General features: G+C 39.3%; 1 non-coding gene across 1 annotated transcript; it reads right to left on the bottom strand.

The window, feature by feature from the left end:
- Nucleotides 1-6,506: 6,506 nt before the first annotated feature.
- LOC132642987 (small nucleolar RNA R71) lies at nucleotides 6,507-6,611 on the bottom strand. Its single transcript, XR_009583453.1, has one exon. It is a non-coding gene; the product is annotated as a small nucleolar RNA R71 (small nucleolar RNA).
- Between the last annotated feature and the right edge of the window lie 19,091 nt (nucleotides 6,612-25,702).

Here is a 25,702-nt window from a genome sequence, read left to right as displayed (position 1 = left end):
AAAGTCCCGTCCCGTTTCGTCAAAAATCTGCAAATGGTCAAAGTTACCAAATGAGATCCTTAGGCTCAAAAATGCCTTTAACTCCATATTTGCCTACCGAAATTTCGGCAGCATTTCCCCTATAAATCTAACATCCCCGAGGCGTAGCTCGGCTCAAATTAACCAACCACAACAGCCCACACATCAACAACCAAACCAAACAACAATCAAACCATTCTAGCTTTAAAGTTCTACATGACTTCTAACGTTGGCAACTTTCCATTCAACTTTCAAAATCTCACTTCTATATTCACATAATTGTATTCATTTAACCATCCAACACTAGTCAAACACATTCCAAATTCAATCTAAGCCATACACGAAATTGCACCAAAATCAATTTATTTCCATAATTCTTCAAAACACTAAAATTCACAACGAACATTCTAACTAACGTCGTTTCATTCCGAATTCATCAATATCATTATAAAGTCATATCTAAAGTCTCTAGTACCCAAAATATACATTGATATACATAAAGATACCAAGGTTATACACTTTCCGATAACATCCAAATTCGTTTTCCACCGCCAATTTAATTCAACAATCAATCATTTACGATATAAGGATCACAACAACACATTATGCCAACTTAAACAAGATCAATTCAAGTCATTTCTTTCTTCCATAACTCACGGCCAAACACACTACACACACACACCCACGACTTTCTATTTACGTTAAAATTACGGGATCTCCATCTACTCCCAATGCTTAACACATTCACATCAATTCTATAACATAAAAGAGTAAGAATTCTCACCTTTTCTTGAAACCCCGACTTGTCGAAAACGTCGTCCCCGTGCCAAACTAATTATACCACGTCGGAGAGCGTCTTGAGTGCTTCACAAATATGTAGAAACCAAGATTTTTGAATCACCACACAAGCTTGGAATTTTTCTCTTCTTTCCTTTTTGCACTTCGGCCGAACCCCTTTTGATGGTGAGTTCTTGATTTTGTGATTTGTTTCTTGGATAATACTAAGTATTCCTTAATATATATCCTTTTAGGGGTCATGTGCATAGCACATGACCCTTTAAAATGGCTTGGGCCTTAAAGACATGGCCGGCCCCCTTTGTTCTTTTTGGGCTTCATTGAGTTGTAATTTCTTTGGCCCAATTCTTGAAATGTCCCGATTCGTAATTCCCGAAACTAATTTCCGAAATTCCAAATTTATCCTCGGCCTTCCCCGAGGTCTTAGCATAAAAGATTCCATAACCAACATAGTCATATTCTCACAAATTAATTTATATCCTTCTAACACCCTAGTCATAATTATTTCTCGATTTCCAATTGTACGAAAACACGGGGCCTAACACAAACACAACAATAACTTCAGTATAAGGGAGTGCTCCAATATTAGCTGAGCAACAACCTACGGAGGCAGATCGTCAACCTGTCTACCTGAATCAACGGTCATGAAACGCAGCGCCCCCAGAAAAATGATGTCGGTATAGACAAAGTACTGAGTATGTAAGGCATAAAAGTAACATGAGGGAGAGATAAAAGTACATGGGATAAAATGAATGCAACCTGCATGTCAGAACTGCCTCTGAGGGCCAATGATATGCATAAGTACTGCATGTATACATATGTATATACTTATACAACGCCTGGTCATACATACACCTGTCAAGCTGTTGAGGGCCATCATATCATGTCAGCCTCTGTGGGCATCATCATCTTGTGACCAGCTGATCAGGTGGTAGTGCGTATGTAATGTCGTAACCTTCCCCATACCCCATATAGATAATACATAATATACACATATATAACGCCTGTGGGGTCAAAGGTCTATACCTCAAATCGTCAACAAAATCCCACAATGAAACTGTCGAGCTAGCATTCTAATCTCCTTAGTCACTACAGTATGCCTAGTAGCCAACAACACAACAACAACCTCATATAAGTCTTTTTAATTCCACGTCACTACTCACCCCAAGATTTACATCAAAACAACCCAATATACAACACTTATACACTTTCTTCTTCCAATTATACCAAGTATAACATCCTCCATACAATATCAACACCAACTAATATCCTTACAACGAGGTTTTAACTTAAAAACATATTAACAACATGGCTTAAGTTAGATTGCATCTCAACATAAACTCAAATTCATATTTGAACCTTCTCTTTAATCCTTTCCCTCTAAACCTAACATAACCACAATACAAATTCATAAACATGGAGTTAAGATAGAATCTTACCTCAAAACTCAAGAACACATTAATTCTAAGAGTGTTTCACCTTGAAGTATCCTTCAAAACCACTACCAAGAGGAGAAACAAGCTTCTATAATCACTTTATAACCTTTAAACACTTGCTCTTCTCTTTTGATCCTTGATTTTTATTAGGAATTGATTAGATATTTTTGGAGAAGGTTTTCTATAAGGTTGGAGATCAGGGGAAGAGGAGAAAATGAGTTAAAATAACAAGTATACAAAATATATAATAAAATATTTGAAACCGGTTTAAAAATACGACCAGAAATACTGACCGTATATTTATGTACAGTCCGTATATATGGACCGTAATTCACAGGCCAAAAATCACCCTCTCTCCCTAAGGAAATACGGTCCATATTCAAAAGTACGATCCGTATTTTCAAACTATGGTCCGTATTTCGTACTTCCCAAAAATCATTTTCGACAAACGTATTCTCTTCGATTCGTTCATCCTCTAATCCTTCCAACACATGCCAATCATGAACTTAAACCTTCGTATACTTAAGATGAACACGTCTAATCTCATATAACCTCGAAGATAACTCCGTTCCCTAAATCTATAGCAACCAAATCAAGAAGAAACTTAACATATAAAAGTACGGGGTGTAACACTATCCCAAACTTACCAGTAATAAAAGGAATGACGTATGATAAAGTAGAACCTGGATCTATCAATGCATATACGTTATGGGATGAGACTGTTAGTGTACCTGTAACAACATCGGGAGATGACTCAAGATCTTACCGACCAACTAATTCAAATATGCATTTACGAGGATCATTTGAGCTAGATGCTCCACCCCTAGCTCTGCCATGACTGGTTGATGTCTGAGAACCCTGCCCAGTAGGGCGTACTGATGACGAAGAACTAGCTGCAGATCCTGTCGGCTGAACTATACCTCCACCTCTTCTCGACGGACAATCTCACATAATCTGGCCTGGATAACTATAAGTAAAGCACACACTTGAACCCAAACGGCACTGTCCGACGTGCAACTTACCACACTGAGCGCATCGTGGCAAAGATGGCATTATCTAATCGGGATCACCCTTGAACTGGGAACCGAAAGCCCTAAAACTCTGGCCTCACCTAGAATAAGTGGATTGATCAAACCTCGGTCCTGGAATCTATGGAGGTGCACTAGACACTGGATAGGCTAGACGCCTAGGAAACTTCTGTCTATGACCACCCCGAAACTTGCCAAAAGAACCAGAAGATCTAGCTCTTTCATGTTGGCACCTGTCATGCCCTCGATCAGCTGGCTGCTGCTGCTTCTACTCTTTAAGGCCCTGAGCATATGCCTGAATACGAGATATATCCATACCCTTCTTAAGTGAGGCCGTCATGAAATTATTAATCTAATGCGGTTTAAGTCCAATCGTAAACCCATGTACGTGATCCACCATCTCAGCTACAAACGTAGGAGCATACCTGGCTAGTGAGTTAAAGTGAAGACTATACTCTCGAACACTCATATTCCCCTGGCGTAGACTCAAAAATCTATCAACTCGAGCCCGTCGGGTCTCCGCTGGCAGATAGCATTGAAGGAAGGCCTCTATGAACTCCCGCCTTACAGCTGGAGGTGCATTAGTCCCTCAGGACAACTCCCAAGTCTCATTGCAATGGATGACAACATCCCGCACCCGGTAGGAAGCCAACTCTACTAACTGAGTGTCAGAAACATGCATTACCCTCAATGTCCTCTGCATCTGATCTATAAAACTCTGTGGGTCCTTATATGGGTTTGATCCTATAAACACTGGAGGTTCTAAATTGATGAAGTATCAAACCCTGACACTACAGCCCTATCAGTATAACTAGCACCCGTACCTTGATGTTGGGCACGAGCGGCCACTAATCGAGTCAATTATCGAATAAAATCTGGTATCTCCTGGCTGGGCGTACTGGGTAGAGGAATTAGGGGTGTTATAGCTGCAGCCTCTCTGAACTCCTCTGGAACAGGTAGAGTCTGAGAAGATCGAGATGGGGCCTCACTTTGGTACTCACCCTAGCCCGCATATATTGGTGGCACCCGATTGGTACCCTAATTTGTCAAAGCCTTGCCTCTCTAGCTAGCTGAAGCTTTCCTTATCACAGGTATTGCTTTAATCAAAACATGTTTATAAAGATGAACTCGTACGACACAACTCTAACACATGATCTAAGATAAGAAGGAAAGACAACCATCCTAAAGGCCTTGCAGCCTCTTGTTTATAAGTGTGCTACATAACACACCCATAAACAAGACTTTACTAGACACAACTTATAGATAACCCTAGGACAGAACTGCTCTAATAGCAAGTTTTGCACGACCCAAACTGGAGGCCATGACGGGCACCCAGTGATGTGCCATGAAATTATGGTACATTTGATGCTTTTTAACTCTAAGTTCTACTTGTTTTCGAGTGCGTTTGTGTCAGTTTGATGTGTTTTGTGTATGTTGCAGGTATTTATTAGTCGGACTGCTAAAGCAAGTGAATATAAGGAAATTTAAGACTCAGCACTGTTTATGTACTTATACGGAACCATCGTTATTCGATGGACCGTCAATTAAGCCGTGGTTATGCTTAATCAGAGAAATTCAGAGACTGTGCAACTTTGGGATGCAAAGGGACGAGAAGATTGACGGACCGTCAACATGCTCGACGGTCTGTCGAAGTGCACCATCGTTTGACAAATTGTAGCTTGGTTCTCTATCAGCAGATCGTCAAGTGTATCATCGTTACTCGATGGTACCATTGATGTACATTGACGGTTCGTCGAGTTGCAAACCGACTTGGGCAGTTTAGTCTTTATTAGTTCCGAGTTTTTGACTTTTATAAATACCTGATAGGGTTTTATTTTTCAGACATCTTGAGTTTAAGACTTGTATTGAGCACTTTGAGTTCTTTGTACTTTTCAAGGGTTTCAAGACTATTCTATTTTCGTTTACCTTCAATTCTCTTTGTAAGTTCAATAACAATTTCAATTACAATGTTTTATGTGTTCATCAATTCTATGAGTAGCTAAATTCTCAACTAAGGTTGTGGACCCAGGATGGGTGTTTTGAGAATGGGTTTCTAGTTGTGATATATGCATAATGGGTTGTTATTGTTTGTTAGTTATTCATTATTCATTGCTAGTTGGCAGTTGAAAACATTAACGTATGCCATAAATCTTGGTTTATTTGGGAAAATAATCAGGGTTTAGTAAGAGCTAATAACAAGAACTCAAGCCTTTAAACCTTGTTTAATAAATTCACTTAGGAATAAGAGGAATTTACTTGGCATAATTAATCGTTTTTTGTACAAACTCTTTCTTATTTGGGAAAATCATAAAGAAATATTATTCTTAATTATTGGGAAATATTAGGAACTCCATTAGAGATTAAGTGCATTCATACAACAACCCATTAGAAGTATACCATATTAGAACCCTAAGCATTGCATTCATCTGGGGGAACACAACCTTGGTTTCTTTTACCATATATTACAATCCAAAGTAATTAGTTAGCAATTAGTCATAAACAACCAACTTTCTACAAAGTCATCGAATAAGACATTAGACCTAAATAAAGTATTCTATGATTTTAGTAACCTTTTCACACCATATTCCCCGTGGGATTCGACCCCAAACTTGTTGGGTTACTATGTTTGAAAACGTTCGCTTTATGCTAACAAAATATGTAATTTGAGCGTATCAAATTTTGGCTCGTTGCTGGGGAATACAGTTTTGAAATTACTAAATAGTGATTACTTAGCTTGAGTCTTTTTATTATTCCATCACACCTTGTTTGTTATTCCTTGTGAATCAAGTGGTCATGAATCATAATCAACGAGGAGCAAGTAGTAATCAAGGTGGTCAACAAAACCCCCCGGTTATTGGGGAGAACGAGAATGTATTTGCTGAGCTAATAGATGAGGAGGACTATGCATCTGCTATTGTTCATGCTCGGGTTGGAGCTACAAGTGTCCAGATTGATTCCTCTCTATACTAGTTGTTCAAACTTGAGGGCTATTTTCAGAATTCCACCAACAATGATCCCTATCAACACTTACAGAAATTTGTGGATATATGTGCCAATCATATCCAAAATAATGTTTCGCAAGACGCTATTCAGCTAAGGCTCTTCAAATATTCTTTACCCGGAGATGCCGGAGTGTGGTTTGAAAAGCTGCCCCGAAATTATATTATTTCATGGGCGGAGATGGTTTCGATTTTTTTCAAGAAGTGGTATCCCCAAAGCAAGAAGGCTGAAATTCATGAGAAAATTTATGAGTTCAAACAACGCCGGGGGAGAAACTATATGAAGCTTGGGAGAGATTTAAAGAGTATTTGTAGAAGTCTCCAAATCATGATTTTTCGGAGAATATATTGATGGAGAAATTCTATACAGGGCTGGATCCTATAACACAGTCAGTCGCGAACAATGCAGCTGGTGGGTGTTTTATGGAAAAAACTTATACCTGAATATCTTATATGCTCGATACATTAACTACACACAATCAGGCATGACACTCGGGTAATGCTGATAGTCTACCATATGGGGGTGCAATGATCCACAATATAGTGAAAGAGAACCATGATACACAGCAGACGTTGGCTCAGCTTGCAACGAATATTTCCTTGCTGACCAAGAGGTTTGATGAGAAGGAGACTAAAAAAGTGAATGTCTATGAAGAAGATCAAGGAATGCCTAAGAGGATGTACCAAGTCCAAGAGGATCCATATCAAGAGGGATCCCCTATGCAGGTTGAAGATGCTAATTATGTGAACAACTCTCAAGAGGATTATTCAAGGCAAAATTACCAAGGGGGTTACCAAAATCAAAATCAATGGAGACCTCAGCAGGGACAAGGTACTTACCACAACGGCTAGGGGAACTACAATAATTATTATGGTGGCGTGAACCAAGGGAACTATAACAACAATAGCAATTTCAGAAATAAGAGTTCCAATCCATATATTCCACCAAAAGGGCAATCAAATGATCGAGGTCGTTCGCGAATCGAGGCTATGCTTGAGAAGGTGCTAGCAAATCTAACCAAGGCTGAGAAAACTTTATATGGGCTAACTGAAACAGTGGGATCTCATATGGCATCCATTTAGAAGCTCGAGTCACAAATGCATGATACTTCCAGAGAGCAGCACCCTCCTCAAAAGTGGGGTCTTCCTAGTGACACTATCCCGAATTCGAAGAATGGGGGAGGTGGTATAGACTGTGTTTATGCTATCAGTACTCGAAGTGGTAAAATACTCCAAGGTGTTCAACGAAAGGTAGTAAATCTCGAGCCAGTTGCTGAAGAAGAAGAGGTGCAGTCTGACACACAAATTATTGTTGAAGAGGTTCCCACAGAAATTCCAAGTGTGGAAGAAGTTGCTAATATTCCAGAGGGTTCAAAAATGACTGATGACAAGAGCAAAAATACTGTAAAAGGGACTCTCCACCCTTTGACTCAGCTTTTCAAATCTAAACCTTTCTTTCCTCAAAGATTGGTGAAGAAGACGGAAGATGCTAAGTTTCAGAAATTTTATGATCAGCTGAAGTAGTTGCCATTGAACTTTCCATTCATGGATGTTGTCAAGGAGATGCTTGGATTTGCAAAGTATTTGAAAGATCTGCTTACGAAGAAGAGGTTTGTGCAACACGAAACTGTGAGTTTGACTCAAACTGTGAGTTCTATTATTTCGACAACAACAGTCCAGAAGAAGGGAGATCCTAGGGCATTCACCATTCCTTGTTCTATCAGGTGTTTTGACTTTACTCATGCTCTGTGTGATAATAAGGATAGTATAAATTTAATGCCACTTTCTATTTATAAGAAATCATGATTGGGGATGCCTAGGCCGATGACTATGCAATTACAGAAGGCTGACAGATCTATTAAGAGGCCAGTGAGCGTGGTTGATGATGTTCTTGTAAAGGTTGGTGATTTTCTGTTGCCCACAGATTTTGTAATTCTTGACTGTGATGTTGATCGTGATATTACCATTATTCTGGGGAGATCTTCCCTTGCTACGGGAAGGGCTCTTATGGATTCCGAAAAGAATGAAATAAAATTTCAAGTCAACAATGAAGATGCGACTTTCAAGGCAAGTAAGGGGATGAAGTTACCAAGTGCTTACAAAAGCATTTCGGTGATTAATTATTTTTATATTGTTGATGAAGCTGTGGAATTCAAAATGGAAGAAGAATGTTTTGGAGAAGCTCTTGCTGCTATTCTAGTGAATTTTGATGCTGAAGACATGGAAGGCTATGTGGAGAGAGTGAATTCGCTTGTTGGGTGGTACCACCCAAAGAAGCTTGATCTTGATCTGGAAAATAGAAAGAAACCACCAACAAAACCATCCATGATTGAGCCGCCTAAGCTTGAGCTTAGGCAACTGCCTGCATATATGAAGTATGAGTTTTTGGGACAAGACAACACTTTGTCAATTATTGTATCTGCATTGCAGAATGAAGTGCAGACAAAGAAATTATTGGAGATTTTTTTAGAATACAGGCGTGCTATAGGTTGCACTGTTGCAGATATTCGAGGAATTCCCTCGGGCATATGTGAGCACAAGATTCAGCTTGAGGAAGATAGTACACCAAGTGTTGAGCACCAGCGGAGATTGAATCCACCTATGCAAGAGGTGGTAAAGAAGGTGATAATTAAATGGTTAGATGCTAGAGTTGTATATCCTATTGCTGACAGCAAGTGGGTAAGCCCGACACAGTGTGTTCCAAAGAAGGGAGGTATCACAGTGGTACTTAATGCAAAAAAACAAGTTAATTTTGACTCGTACTATTACTAAGTGGTGTGTTTTCATGGATTATCGGAAGTTGAATACTGTCACTTGCAAGGACCAATTCCCCATGCCTTTTATTGATCAGATGCTTGGTCGGCTGGCTGGAAAGTCCTACCATTGCTTCCTAGACGGGTATTCTGGCTACAACCAAATCAACATTTCTCTTAAAGAACAAGAGAAAATGACATTTACTTGCCCTTATGGAACTTTTGCGTTCAGCAGGATACCATTTGGTCTTTACAATGCACCAGCTATTTCTAGAAGCGTATGATGTCAATTTTCTCAGACATGGTGGAAGACTTCTTGGAGGTCTTTATGGATGATTTCTCTATGGTTGGTGACTCTTTTGATGATTGTCTTGACCATCTGGGCCGAGTGCTAAAAAGCTGCGAAGAGCTAACCTTATGTTGAATTGGGAGAACTGCCATTTTATGGTGAAAGAATGATTGTTCTCGATCATAAAATCTTTGAAAAGCGGATTGAGGTCGATCAGGATAAAATTGATGTGATTTCAAAGCTTCGTCCACCCATCTCATTTAAAGGCGTTCGGAGTTTCTTGGGACATGTTGGGTTCTATAGGTACTTTATCAAAGATTTCTCCAAAATTATGAATCCGTTGTGCAAGCTTCTTGAGAAAAGCTAAGTTCGAGTTTGATGAAAAGTGTTGAAAGGTGTTTGATGAATTTAAGGAGCATCTGACTTCTGCTCCCATTATTCTTTCTCCTAATTGGTCTCTGTCGTTCGTGTTGATGTGCGACGCGAGCGGTTTTGCTATTGGTTTTGTGCTTGCCTAGAGGCACAACAAAATTCTGCACCCAATCTGCTACACCAGCAGAACATTGAATGCAGCACATATGAACTACACAGTGACTGAGCAAGAGCTGCTTGCTATAGTCTATGCTTTTGAGAAATTTCGGGCCTATCTGTTGGGGTCCAAAGTTGTGGTTTACACTGATCATGCTACTTTAAGATATCTGATGATAAAGAAAGAGGCAAAGCCGCAGTTGATTCGATGGGTCCTGCGGTTGCAAGAGTTCCATTTTGAGGTAAAAGATCAAAAGAGACTGAAAATCAAGTTGCTGACCATCTCTCACGGCTCGAAGAAGCTGGGAGACCTTCAAAGGAGTTAGATATTGATGATGATTTTCCTAATGAGCGGGTTCTAGAAATGACAACTGAGGTAGCGCCGTGGTATGCAGACATCACCAACTTTTTGATGACGAGCATTATTTTAGAAGAGATCAAGTCATACCAGAAGAAGAGGTTTTTGAGAGATTCTCGTCAGTATTACTGGGACGAGCTGTATTTATTTCAAACATATGCTGACGACATCATTCAGCGTTGTGTACCCGAGTGTGAGGTGATGAAAATTCTAAAGGCTTGTCATGACTCTCCGGTTAGGGGCCATCATGGTTGAACCCGGATTGCAGCCAAAGTTCTTGAGTGCGGATATTATTGGCCCACTTTGTTCCATGATGAAACTTTGTTGTTAAGGTGTTGTGATCAGTGCCAAAGAAAAAGCAGTATTGGTAGGAGGCAAGAGATGCCTATGAACTTTGTGATGGAAGTGGAAGTGTTTGATATTTCGGGATTCGATTTTATGGGGCCCTTTGTGGGCTCTTGTGGTATGAAGTACATCTTGGTGGCTGTGGACTATGTGTCTAAATAGGTAGAAGCGGTGGCTTTACCTAATAATGAAGCCAAGAGTGTCATGGAGTTCTTGAAGAAAAACATATTCACTCGTTTTGGTACCCCCGAGGGCAATTTTCAGTGATGGTGGTTCTCACTTTCGCAACAAAGCCTTCGCAGGATTGATGGAGAAGTATGGTGTAAATAATAAGGTGGAAACCCCTTATCATCCTCAGACAAGTAGGTAGGTTGAAGTCTCCAATTAGGAGATAAAGAGTATTTTGGCCAAGACGATCAATGCAAAGAGGACCATCTGGTCTCGAAAACTTGATGATGCTCTTTGGGCTTATTGGAATGCTTACAAAACTTTTATTGGGACTTCTCCTTTCAGGTTGGTTATCAGCAAGGCGTGCCATTTGCTAGTCAAGCTTGAGCATAAGGCCATGCAGGCCTTGAATAAGCTAAATATGGATTGGGAAGAAGCAACTAAACTTCGGTTGTTTCAACTCAATGAAATGGATGAATTCCGGTACTAGGCTTATGAGAGTGCAGCATTGGATAAGGAGAGGATAAAACATTATCATGACAAAAAGATCCTCAAGCGAGAGTTTTACAAGGGAGATTCTGTCTTGTTATATAATTCCAAACTAAAGCTGCTACTGGGTAAGTTAAAATCAAAGTGGTCCGGACATTTCGAGGTGGTAAGTGTTTCACCCAATGGTGCAATTAAATTGAAGTCTGGAGATGGAACTTGGATATTTACAGTGAATGGCCAGAAGTGAAGCATTTGTGGACAAATACTGACCCGAAATAAAATGGTAACCCCCATCGTGTCGTGACGTCAAATCAAGCTCCTTCGGAGGTAACCCAAGTTTAGATTTCTGTATTTTTCTTTGTTTGTTTTGTTTTTATTTCAATAGTGTTCTGGACTATTTGATAGGTGTTGAGTGTAAAGGAGCTGAAACTCAGGAAACTAGCAAAGTGGAATCACAGTGCCCATTAACGGAACTGCCGAAGCATAACGATGGTCTAGAGAGCTGGGGTTCTGAGACTTAGCAACTTGTAACTCTTAGGTAAGTCTACTGACAGGGTGAGTCGATGAACCGTCGACATTCAATGGTACTGTCGATGTACAAAGATGATTTGTCCTTTTTCCCAGGTAATGTTGTTTAAAAATTAAACCATACAATAGTATCGACAAGTCATCCTATAACGATGGTTCGTATTTATACTAAAAGAATCGAGCAGTTGGGGGTTTAAACTTCCAAAATGCGCGCCTTTTCAAATTCTCCTCCACTTCTCCACATTAACCCAGGATCTCCTCTCCATTAACCCACAATTATTTCTCTATTACACCCACAATCCCTCAAAAATTTCCCAACACCTTTACATCTGAAACCCACAACCCCCTGCTTGTTGTTGTTTTTTTTAATATTCTCTCTGTTTTTTTTTCACTCAACTTTTCAAGTTTTTCCTCGAATTTCTTTTCTAATCAGGTATGTATCTGTATAGCGCCCCTTTTCTTGGTTTTAGTTTGTGAAAATTTGGTCTTGAAATTGAAATAGACACACCTAGGGTTCCTAAATTAATGGAATTCTTATATAATGGAACTAGGTTGTCTTAAACTATGTTTGGGTATATAAATTGGTTGGGGACAATTAAATGTGGCAAATAACATGAAGGGTAGAAATCATGACCTGGGGTTGGTAATTTGGGCTGTGATTCATGCTAAAATTTGAAATAAATTGTACATATTGGTTGGGAGTGGGGAATTTGGTATGTTTGTTGTATTTAAGACTTATAGGGATGAGAATATCGTACCTCCATTGAGTCGGCGGGCATTTTGAGCCACATGTCTGTCGATTCATTATGCCTACCAACGGTTCATAAAAGTTATTTTGTGAAAGATGATAAAAATAATGGAGTGAATTTTGAGTAACTCCGATGGGTAGTGTCACGCCCCAAAACCCACCCTAGACGTGACTGACATCCGACGTTATGAACAACGTCGGAAGTACTTAAAAGATGCAATAACAATATTTGAACCCGCAAGGTTCAATATTCGCCTCCAACAGTTTATAAAATAAATGTAACAAATCATGAATATATGAATTAAATCAACGGAAGTCTTTATTCATCAAATACTTAGTCGCCCGAGAGTTAATCAATAACTCAACAACTACCCACAAGAACGTATACTATGGAGCTTCTAAGATAATAGCAATGTCTAAATCATCGGGACACAGCCCGAAACTAAAATACGAAAATTAAAGATAGAATGGTGCCCCACGAACAATCATGTGGGCTCACCGAATAGTCTTAAAAGCAGCAAGTTCTCTTAAGCCGTAGGCGTATCACGAACCTGCTCCTCAATGATACCTAACATACCATAAAAAACAACAATGGTATGCCTGAGTACTGGGTACTCAGTGAGTGTCTAAGGGGAAATAGTTAACAAAACAAGATATAATGAATAAAATCAATAAAATGATAACGATGAAAATAACAGTTCAAACCCAGGAATAAAGTGAGTCAGCAACATTAAAGAGTCATCAAAGAATCCAACAATGACAGACACATTAACTTAACTCCTTACCATTTACCAGGCCAAGTATTTCACTGACGAATTCAAATCACCACAAGCCACTCACAGGCAGCAAGATATGAAACAAGCTACTCACAGGCTAATCAAAGTATAAAACAAGACATTCACAAGCAGATCAATGAATCGATACTCCGGGTTAGGAAACTGCGGAGGATAATCGTCCTCTAGACTAGCACAACAATAGATACTCCGGGCTAGGAAGCAACGGAGGCTAATCATCCTCTGGACTAGCACAGCCATAGATACTCCGGTCTAGGAAGATACGGAGGCTAATCGTCCTCTGGACTAGCACAACCATAGATACTCCGGTCTAGGAAGATACGGAGGCTAATCATCCTCTGGACTAGCACAGCTTGCCCATACAGGCACAAACACAAACAAGATACAAATCATAGCATATTACCGAATTATCAATCATGGCTTGGAGCTGAATCCCACTTCTCAATTCATCATCTCAAAATAGAGGCATTTCAAGTCATAACCAATTTAGAATCTTATTCAAATCTCTTATTCAATTTCAAGTTCGAGAAACCCATTATACAACAAAACAAGTTTAAGGTCTTACCTTTAGAAAAACAAGTTTAATCATCCAATATTAGGAAAAGTGAGTTTCACAAAGTAGTATAGTTCATATAAGGTTTGATGCGGGCTTGACCCTACACACACATGACCTTGTCTAAAAGAAATCATCTTTAATTCCTAAAGAACTTCCACCAAACAAGAGTTATAATCATGTTCATATTCCAAAGAAAGATTTCAAGTCACAACAATCATCCACATGTTTCAATAAATATAACATACTTCAAAGAAATATTTTGAAAAGTAAACATAGTTCAAGAAAGATTTTTGGGAAAATCTAGACATACATGAAAAGATGAATTTTGAAATATAGACATACAAATTACCTTCATAGTCAAAAGAGTATGTTCAAAGAGACATACCTCAAATCCCGCTAAAATCTAGCAAAATGGAGTTCCCAAGGTTCAACAATCACACTAAAATGGTTTTAGATGAGAAATATTAGAGCTTTAATCTAATTCTGCTCATATACCCCTTTATAGAAAAACTAGGGTTTTCATGTCTAGAACGTGTTCTTGAAATCTTCATGTATCATTCATGGATTATAATCCCCTAGGAAAACCTACACTAGTCTAAACCCTTTCAATAACATCAGAAACATCAAGGATCATACCTTTTTGAAGGAATCTCAAAGTCTCCAACGTTCCTTTCTTCTCTTTCTTTAGCTTTTAAGAATCTAGGGTTTGAAAAGATGAACTAGTGTTTAAGAGTAGTGAATTGACGTTATACTGATGTATTAATGATAGGAATTGATCAAGAACCTACCTTATATGTTTTGGGGAAGCCCTAGGGTTATTTCTTCTCAAAAGTCGGCCAAAGATGAAGTAGAATGAAGGTTTAAGAAAATTTCACGTTCTGGGGGTTTTTATAGTCGAGCAAGGCGCGTGACGCATCTTGCGAATCACACGTTTGACCCGTGAAATGCATACCTACCACACGACGTGTCAGAGGGGCATGGTTTGTGGTGTTCATCCTGAGATTCGCAGGATTGAACCGCACGATGATCCCGCGAAACGCAGGTTAGTAAAACGGCCATAATTTTTTATTCACATATTTTTTTAAGCTCCACTTTATACCTTTGGAAAGGTATTCAAAGATCTACAACTCCTATTAGAGGAAGTTTTCCCAAATTCGCAATAGATTTTCACAAAATTGGCCTACAAGACAGGTCAACAAAACTTAGGCGATTTTAAGAACTCTTACGAACTTTACTACTTGGTTTGATTCTATAATGACTATCTTTCACCCAAATTCATCCCGAAAGGATTCATATAGGTAAAATATCACATTTACGCCCATTGTACACATTCGCACCTAACTCAAATTTACGGAGTGTTACAGGTAAAGTGCATTTCGATTGAGAACTTTAGTTTGACATTGTTATGCCTGCCAAACAAAACCCGACAATATACCAAATGGTTAAAAATATGTGAAACAAGAGGGTGAGTCTTTGATGTCTGTATAGTTGGAATTGGAAACAACTTGCAAACTCTCTGTTTTTAAACTGACAGGGCCATAGATATGTTGATGGTACCGTCAATAATTTGACGAATCATCCTTGTACAAAGAAGGTACAGTCGAGTTACTTGATGTTCCATCAACATGTTTGACGGTCCGTCGAAGTACATCGACGGTTTGCAGTCTCTAGTTTCAGAGAACAAACAAAAATAACTTAAGTATTTTTTATTGAGCCTATGTTGTGCATATCAACCAAAAATGGTTTATGATTACAGGTATGGCCCCTCCCAAGTTGATAACTACACGAGGGGGTAGTTCAAGGTAGACACAAAGAGAATCGGGTAGAAAGTGGCCCAGTGGTAAACTCACGCTAAGAGATGAACCTTTAGAGGATGAAGCCGAAGTTATGCCAGTAAAGGAAAATAGGGTTGTTGTTCCCGTTAGGAATAGGCAGGTCACAGTACCTTCTCGTTCACCTTCTGGTTCCTCCCAGTCTAAAGAGGAGGGATCGTCTTCATCTGGGAGATGCAGAGGGTTCAAAGGTTGCTTCAGGAGACACTTCACCGATCTCGCAGCAACCCACTATGGGGGGGGGGGGGTGATTCACAAGCTCTAGCCGATGATGGTGATGATGTGACTACACCACAAGAGATCAGAAGCAAAATGTTAGAAGAGGATCGTCTCCGGTTCACAATCATGGGTGCTAAGAAATTGTATGATTCTGGGTTACATTGCAAGGTGGGGTTGGTCTGAATAAAAATAGGACTGTACATGAGGAGAGGTGTATCAGTTTTGAGGGTCTAAAGATGCTCCCTCGCACCAGACACCATTGTCACTATAAGTTGGGCTTTATCGATAACGCTTCTGAGGAGTACTGTCTAGTGATAGTACGGGAATCGTACGTTGTGTATGGGGCCTTGATTAACAAAGTATGAAAATCCAGATAGAGGCTGATTAAGATTTACCCACTGACAGGGGTCGAGGTTAGATGAGTGAGAGTTGACATCTCTGCTGAATCAATCAGCTAGGTATATTTCGATGATGGCTATACTGCTCTGAGATAGACAGATGAGTTGAATGATAAACTTGACAGAAGGAGCAGACAACCCGCGATTGGGTGGCGATAGTAATTGGCTGACCAAGCAAGAGGACGAAGACTATTGACATGTCCCAGCGGATGCTTAAGCGCTGGTTGACACTTGATGGAAAGTTCTGGTGAAGTGTGGTACAGTTACGGCTTCTTCGTACTCAGGCTGATAATGTACTCACTGTTGAAAGATCTATCATAGTTGCGGCATTGATGACTAGATACCTGATTAATTTCGGGCGGTTGGCTACAAATGAGATTCAGCTGAGGGCATCACAGTCCCCCACTTCATTGATATATCTGTATTTGATCACCGAGCTCGTTCGGAGGGCACATGTCCATATTTTACCACATATTGATCACTGGATTACCGCTTCACATGCGTATTCAGTGAAAAAGAGCAGAGATGAGGCCATTAGAGAGGGCCAAGGTGCAGAGGATGGCTTTCCAGTATTGTTTGGGGGTTTGTCTGAGCCTCAGGATATTCAGCATTCAGGGTCCGTCGGTGACACTACGGAGGTGTTACCCGCCACTACTACCCCTGTTTCCGAGCCTACCCAGACTTCAAATCCTGAGCCTCCATACACAGATGCGCCAGCGACCCAGACTCTAACTTTACATCCATAAAGGGAAGCTCCACAATCACAGGGTCCCACTGTACAGCCACAGGAGGCAGCCAGAGTTGCTGACCCATATGCTTTCTCGCTTGAGAATTTCAGGAAGTTCGCAAAGCAGGTAACTATGGTAGATGAATAGTCCAGAATCATAGTCAGGCAACTTGATAAGTTTGTAAACAAGGGGGTTGCTACTGCTACGGTACCACTGAGGCAGGCCACGACGACTCACTTGGATAGTTTTGAGACGCGGCTTGCAGCGACTTCTACCGATGCATTGAGGGTTGAGTTGGAGTAGCTGAAAGCTGCAGTACTGATTTACAAGCTCTTGATCCGAGTATAGTGACGATTCTACCCCCCACCAGGACTGAGGTTGATGAGGACGTGCTTCTGGTGGTATAGTTACTTGATGATGAGGGAGCTCCTATTGTCACTCCAGCTGCAAATGTTAGGGGGAAGAGGAAGAGAGTGGTAGAGGATGATGATGATGAGGGTGATGAGGTGCGAGAGGGGACTCGACCTCACGAGTAGAGCTAAGATGAGCAATATATCCAGGAGGCTACCTTGAATTCTCTGGAGTTGAACTACCATCGTGGGACTGCATGAGCCATATCGAGCAATGCTCGAGCTAGAGAGACTTTGCCACCGCCCCTCCCTATTCCGGAGCTAGTTGCTGAGGGCACTACTGCTACTGCTACCACTAATGCTCTAGCTGATGCCTCGCAGGCTTTAGAGCCGCGGATGAGCAGCGTGCCTAGTGCACCACAGGGATTCCTGCTCCTTTGCTTTTTATTTTATTACATTGGGGTCACTATAGATTTCTTTAGTTAGGGGTGTGGGTACTTGTTATGTAGATAGTGTATATATGTGATTACCCCCCCCCCCCCCCGCGACGTTTCTTTGCCAGAGTTCTTTTCGTTAGGGGTTTTATTTTGTTGAAACTGGCATGTGTAGGATGTTGCTTAGATATAATAGAATAGTTTTGACTTATTTGGTAGTGTTCTGAAACTTATGGCATGTTTTGTGATTTTGTTGGAAAGTTTGAACCCATCAAAAACATTGAATGCATACTTAGAAATAGCTACAAATTGACATGATTGATTCTTTGTATGACATTATGATTATTGGGGTATTGTGAATGATGAATGATTGCTTAGGAGGTCACAATCGTAAAAATAATCATCCTTATGCCAATGTGTGTGTGAGATGTTAGTTGTATCCATACTATGCGTGTGTATCTAGAACTTGCCTAGTTAGTCATGTTTGAATTCGGCAGTAGTTTGGTTGTGAAATGATCTTAGTCTTTCTTTGTATAAATAGTCACTTTTCCTTATAAGCCTGATCATGAAATGTAAATATCCCTAATTTTCCCCCCTTTTTGAGCCTCTGACCTTTTTGTTGGCTAGTTGTAATAAACCAATACCCTTTTTTAATTGAATTCTAGTTTTGCAGCTATTCCCTCCTTGATACTACGAGACAAAAGAGGCTAAAAGCCTAAGTTGGGGGTGGGACAATTGTGAAGTAGAGGCTAAAAGCCTAAGTTGGGGGTGGTGTAAGTTGTGGCAGTTGAAACTCGATGTGGTTGCTATACATATTTATATAAAAAAAATCATAAAATCATAACACAAAAAGAAAGTTAAGTTTTATTAGTAATAAAGCACATCGAGGTCAAAGATTTGAAAGGAAAAGAAAATCAAAAAATCGTAACACAAAGAGAAGGTTATGTTTTATGAGGAATAAACCACATCAAGGTCGAAGATTTGAAAGAAAATAAGGTGAGAAAAGAAGAGGTCAATAAAGGTGAAGAGAAGTGTAGTGTTCAAGGAGGGTGAATCACTAATACCAAAAAAGTATACTAGCCATCCCTAAGCCTATATTACAAGCCGAAAAGAAGTTCTAACGTGATCACAACTGAACTGTCCAAGGATGAAAGCATAGAAAGTAAGGGCAAGCCTATGGTATTTGCAAGTGTAGATATGAAATTATTTGTGAGAGTGAGTGTCTTCTCTTCTCCTTAGACTTTTGTCCCTTTTTCATTATATATATATATATATATATATATATATATCTGTGTGTGTGTGTGTGTGGGACATTCTTTGGTTTATATGAGAGCATAAAGATTGAAAATTGTGCAAAAGAAACTGACCGCCTAAAGTGACGTTTGTGTGCAACATGATATGTGTGATAATGTAATGTCATAAATTGAAGCATCATTGTGAGTCGTAGCATTCTTGAGTTGTGCATCGTATTTTGATCTTGAAAGTGAGGTGGTCCTTGGTAGTAAAACATGCATGCCTATAATTTGGAGTCAAAATCAATGTAGACATTATTAATCTATGATATCTAGGTGATAGTTTAGTTGTGGTGTTGTTTTACTTGCTTGAGGACAAACAAAGACTTTAAGTTGGGGGTGTTGATGTGCCATGAAATTATGGCACATTTGATGCTTTTTAACTCTAAGTTCTACTTTTTTTCGAGTGAGTTTGTGTCAGTTTGATGTGTTTTGTGTATGTTGCATGTATTTGTTAGTCGGATGCTAAAGCAAGTGAAAATGAGGAAATTTAAGACTCAGCACTATTTATATACTTGTACGGAACCGTCATTATCCGACAGACCATCAATTGAGCCGTCGTTATGCTTAATCAGAGAAGTTCAGAGACTGTGCAATTTTGGGATGCAAAAGGATGAGAAGATTGACAGACTGTCAACATGCTCGATGGTCCGTCGAAGTGCACTGTCGTTTGACAAACTGAGGCTTGGTTCTCTGTCAGCTGATCGTCAAGTGTATCGTCATTACTCGACGGTACCGCCAATGTACATTGACGGTCCGTCAAGTTGCAAACCGACTGGGGCAGTTTAATCTTTGTTAATTCTGAGTTTTTGACTTGTATAAATACCTGATAGGGTTTTGTTTTTCAGACATCTTGAGTTTAAGACTTGTATTGAGAAATTTGAGTTCTTAGTACTTTTCAAGGGTTCCAAGACCATTCTATTTACATTTACTTCAATTCTCTTTGTAAGTTCAATAACAATTACAATTACAATATTTTGTGTGTTCATCAATTCCATGAGTTGCCACATTCTCTACTAAGGTTGTGGACCCAAGGATGGGTGTTTTGAGAATGGGTTTCTAGTTGTGATATATGCATAATGAGTTGTTAGGGTTTGTTAGTTCTTCATTATTCATTGCTAGTTGATGGTTGCAAACATTAACTTATGCCATAAATCTTGATTTATTTGGGAAAATAATTAGGGTTTGGTAAGAGCTAATAACAAGAACTCAAGGCTTTAAACCTTGTTTAATAAATTCACTTCGGAAGAAGAGGGATTTACTTGACATAATTAATCGTTCTCCATACAAACTCTTTCGTATTTAGGAAAATCATAAAGAGATATTGTTCTTAATTATTGGGAAATATTAGGAACTCCATTAGAGATTAACTGCATTCATATAACGACCCATTAGAAGTATACCATATTAGAACCCTTAGCATTGCATTCATCTGGCGGGAACACAACCTTGGTTTCTTTTTGTCACGATCCAACCGATGAGTCATAACAAGTGCCTGGCCTCTAATGACCAAGCACTCTTATGCTCGCAACTGAACATCACTGAATAACAGGATGGCCCATATAACTCATAACTAAACCCGGCTGACTCACAAAAGAATAACAACAAGAACTATGTGATATATATCTATACATACATACACACATACATATATATATATATATATATATACATACAAATACATATATATGGAAAAGGACAGTGCAAGCAGATTAGGCCAGTACATATGTTGTACACAAAAGAATGGGAGCCGACAAGGCTACGTCACGTACTATCTACATACAACTGTTTACAGACCTCTAATGCAACAGAAAGCTGTAGAAAGGAGAGGCCCCGCCATACCTATATATATACATACATACATACACACACACACACACACACACACATATATATATATATATATATATGGAAAAGGACAGTGCAAGCAGATTAGGCCAGTACATATGTTGTACACAAAAGAATGGGAGCCGACAAGGCTACGTCACGTACTATCTACATACAACTGTCTACAGACCTCTAATGCAATATATATATATATATATATATATATATATATATATATATCTCAAAATGTCATACCAAAAATAAACTGCAGCTCCGGATCAAATACAGCGCACTGACTGTCGCTGAGTTGAAATCCTACTGAGCCGGACCGCCTGTCCGTCTACCTGAACCTGTGGGCACGAACGCAACCCCTCGAACAATAGAGGGGTCCGTATGGATAATGTACCGAGTATGTAAAGCATAAGAACATCAAGTACATAAGAATCATGAGAGATATCTGAAATATAAAAGCTAATCTCAATGTCTGAATGCATCTATGGCTGGTCATCTGGAAACACCTGTATAACTCTGTATATCATAAGAGTGGCTCGAAGGGCGTATGATATGCATAGGTCATAATATAGCTGTCAGTGCCGAGGAACGTATGGCTCGATCCATATCCCATAAGTCAGTGCTGAGGAACGTACGACCCGATCCATATATCATAAGTCAGTGCCGAGGAACGTACAGCCTGATCTATATATCATATCATCGAGGTGCACCAGCTTATCAGGTGGTAATGTGTATATAACGCCTCTCCCTTTCCCCGTACCCCCATATACATATAATATACACGTACATAACACCTTTTTGGGTCTCAGGTCAATATGCATATGTATAGTGAATGCGATTCATAAGTATAATGAGTAACTAGAACTCTCGGAGTGACATGTGGTCGTACTACCTCTGATAGACATCTTTTGAGCTAACATCATCAATATAAGAAATCTCAGGATCCAAGAACAGAAGGAACACCCATGACAAAGGGTATAGGGTCATCAAAGACTGAGGCACTCCTAGTGCCTCTAGGAGTAGAGTAATATAGAGGCTCGTGCTTACGTTTGTTCGTTCATATCATAATATCATTCCAAAATGAAAGAAGGGATAGCCTTAATATATCTTGAAGCGTATCTAATCGTCCAATCTCTACTTCTCGAACTCATAAGCCTATAATCATGACAACATAGACTACAATTAGACCATTTACCTTGCTAATTAACCAATTTGAGTACGAAGAGAGTTTAACAAATTGGGGATAACATCTCCCATTTAAACTTAGCAACCCTTCAACTTTCAATTCAATCCAACATCAACAGCAATACCAACAACAACAATAACAAAACATACATACCAAAATATAGCCAAATATATTCCAAATCATCTCTCAAAATAACCCTTAACCCTAACTTTACCCTTATTCAACTTCCCACTTCCTTAACTATATTTCTTCACTTAAAATTACTAAATTTCTTGATACTTAGCTTAACCACAAAGGTCAGAATTATAAACATACCTTGAGGGAACTAGAATACCAAGAATCAAACATCAACACCACTTCCAACACTTCACAACTTCAATGAAACTCTAGGTAACTTTCCCTTCACAAGCTCGGGCTTACGGGGCTCGGATCTTACCAAATATCCACTAATATGATGGAAATTATAGAGAGGGGATATTCTAGGGCTTTCTCTGATATGGGAGTGTAAAATAAGGAAATAAAATGTGAGGGCTCCATATATATAGGTGGGACAAAACAGCCCCAGTGGTTGCGGGTCAACGAGCAGGTCGACGGTCCCATCGACAAGTCAACGGCCATCGACTTGCACCGTCCCCTTACCACCTGAGATTCAGGGCTGCTGCTAGTTGACGGTGTGAAGGACGCCGGCGTCAACATGTTGACAGGCCGTCCCTTTGCACCGTCAATGTGATCTGAGGCCTGAATTCCATGAGTCGCCTAGTTCACGTCGATTCGATTCGTTTCACTTCTAATCCTATCGTATTTCAAAGAATGCATACTTGTTCTTTTGTACATGCAAGATAAGGCACTTAATATCTCAAAAACATCGGTGCAGATTTCCAAACTAAGGGTATAAACCACCAATAAGCCAAATACTTCCTTACGACAAAAACGGGAGGTGTAATATTCTTTCCCCCTTAAAAACATTCGTCCTCAAATGTTTGATAGGCTCAAATTACACCTATTAATGGTTTAACGCGGACGTTGTCAAATATAGTAACCCAACAAGATTGGGGTCGAATCCCATAGGGAATATGGTGTGAAAAGGTTACTAAAGTCATAGGATGCTAAGCTTAGGTCTAATGTCTTAATCCGATGGTTTTGGTAATAGTTGATTTTTTTATGACTAATTGCTATCTACTTGCTTTGGTGGAAATTTATGGTAAAAAAAACTAAGGTTGTGTCCCCGTTAGATAGAGTATATGATCATGGGTATTGATCTTGATATACTTCTAATGGATCATTATATGAATGCACTTAATCTCTATATGAATCTCTACTATTTCCCAATAAATAAAGATTATCTCTTTCTATGATTTTCGCAAATATAAGAAAGTAACTATGAAGAACGATTAATCATGCCAAGTAAATTCTTCTTATTCCTAAGTGAATCTATTAAACAAAGTTTAAAGCTTTGAGTCCTTGTTATTTATTATTACCTACCCTAATTATTTTCCCAAATAAATCAAGGTTTATGGTTTTAATCAATGTTTGCAACCATTAATTATGAATGAAGAATGAAGAATAAATAAACCCTAATAATCCATTATGTGTATATCAATCACAACCCAATCACACAACACCCATCATTGGGTTCACAACCCAATCACGCAACACCCATCATTGGGTTCACAACCCTAGTAAGGGAATTTAGCTACACATGACAAAGAACAAGAAATAAGAAATTGAAGAATTCATAATTGCTTACTTTGGAAGAAAAGAGAAATTGATAATACTTGATTTGATGTTTGAACCTTAAAAAACTAGAGAGTATTTAATGTTCTAAGCCAAAAGTCAAAATATAGTAACTGATAATAATAAAAAACCTACAATGGACTATTTATAGGTTTCAAAAACGTAAAATTACAGAATTTGCACTTAAGTCCCAGGCGGTACTTATACGGTCCGTACAACTTTCCACGGACCGTACAAGACTTATACGGCCTTCATCCAGGTGTTTGCAGAGAATAATACGAACTGGCCTTCCACGGTTCGTATAATGTTATACGGCTCATACAATCCTGCTCGTGAAGCATCTTCTACAATCGTCGCATCTACTAATATGGCCCGTACAATATTGTACGGTCCGTATAAGTGTCCGTGGTTCAGCATCTATCCATTGTGACATTCTGTTACGTTGCCACCTTTTGTACAACCAGAAATACGGTCCGTGCAATTTTCTACGGACCGTGAAAATCAAGCTTCAGTGCAACTTTCTGTAACTTCTACTCCTTGAACCCCAACTTCCCGATTTACCTGAAACATGTCAAAAACACATCAAAACAGCACATACTTGTCTAAAAACAAGTAAAACTTCTCGTAAAAGAGTATCAAACGTGCCATAATTTCCCGTCACATCAACACCCCCAACTTAAAGTCTTTGCTTGTCCTTAAGAAAGTAGTGGACGCAACTAGGACTCAACTTACATCTAGATATCATAGAGTAATAACGTCTACATTGGTTTTGACTCTGAACTACCGGCATGCATGTTTTTCTTCCAAGGAGCCCCCCCCCCCCCCCCCCCCCTATTTTTTCGATTGTCAAACGATATACACACTCCAAGAATGCTATGACTAACAATGAAGCTTCAATGCATGACATCACCTTATCAAGCATATTATGATGCACACAAACGCTACTTTAGGCGGTCACTTCAATTTGCTCAAGTTCCATCCTTATGCCCTCACATAGACCAAAGAATGTCCCAACACACATATATACAATAAGAATGGGACGAATACAAACGAGAAGAGAAAAACACTCACACTCACATAGAATTTCATATCTACACATGCAAATATCATAGGCTTGCCCTTATTTTCTATGTTTTCACCCTAGCCTTGTTCGATTGTGATCACCTTAGGACTTCTTTAGGCTTGTAATGCAGGCTTAGGGATGGGTAGGATGCTTTTTGGATATTAGTGACTTCCGCCTCCTTGAACACTACAACATCTCTTTACCTTAATTCACCTCTTTTCTTTCCAAACCCTTTATTTTCTTTCAAGTTTTGCGACCTCGATGTGGTTTTATTCCTATCCAACTTGAAAATCTTTTTGTGTTACAATTTTCTGATTTTTTTTCTTTTTATTTTTGTTCTTTATATATATATATATATATATATGCAACTACCACATCGAATTCCCACTAGCAAACTCCACCACCCCCAACTTATGTTTTAACATCTACTCCACATTTAATTCTCCCCCCCCCCCCCCCCCCTCCCAATCTCAGCTATTTTGCCTCATCTATCTAGTAGCATCAATGAGGGAACGGATGTGAAGATGGATTAATTGTACACAGGGTAAGGTTTCATAATTAGCTAGCCAAGAAAAAGGTCAACAGGCTCAAAAAGGGAAACTAGGGATATTTTCACTTTTTGGTGAGGCTTATTTAGGCAAAGTGACTAGTTATACAAAGAAAGCCTAAGATCATCTCAGAACCAAACTAACTTTCGGATTTCAAACACGACCAACCGGGAAAGTTCTAGATTATACATGCATAAATAGAACCAAACTAACAACTCACACACACATTACCATAGGGACAATTATT

The sequence above is a fragment of the Lycium barbarum genome, chromosome 5 (genome assembly GCF_019175385.1).
Source record: "Lycium barbarum isolate Lr01 chromosome 5, ASM1917538v2, whole genome shotgun sequence".
Taxonomy (NCBI): Eukaryota; Viridiplantae; Streptophyta; class Magnoliopsida; order Solanales; family Solanaceae; genus Lycium; species Lycium barbarum.
The sequence above is the reverse complement of the archived record's forward strand: the minus strand, read 5'-3'. Positions and strand labels throughout refer to the sequence as shown.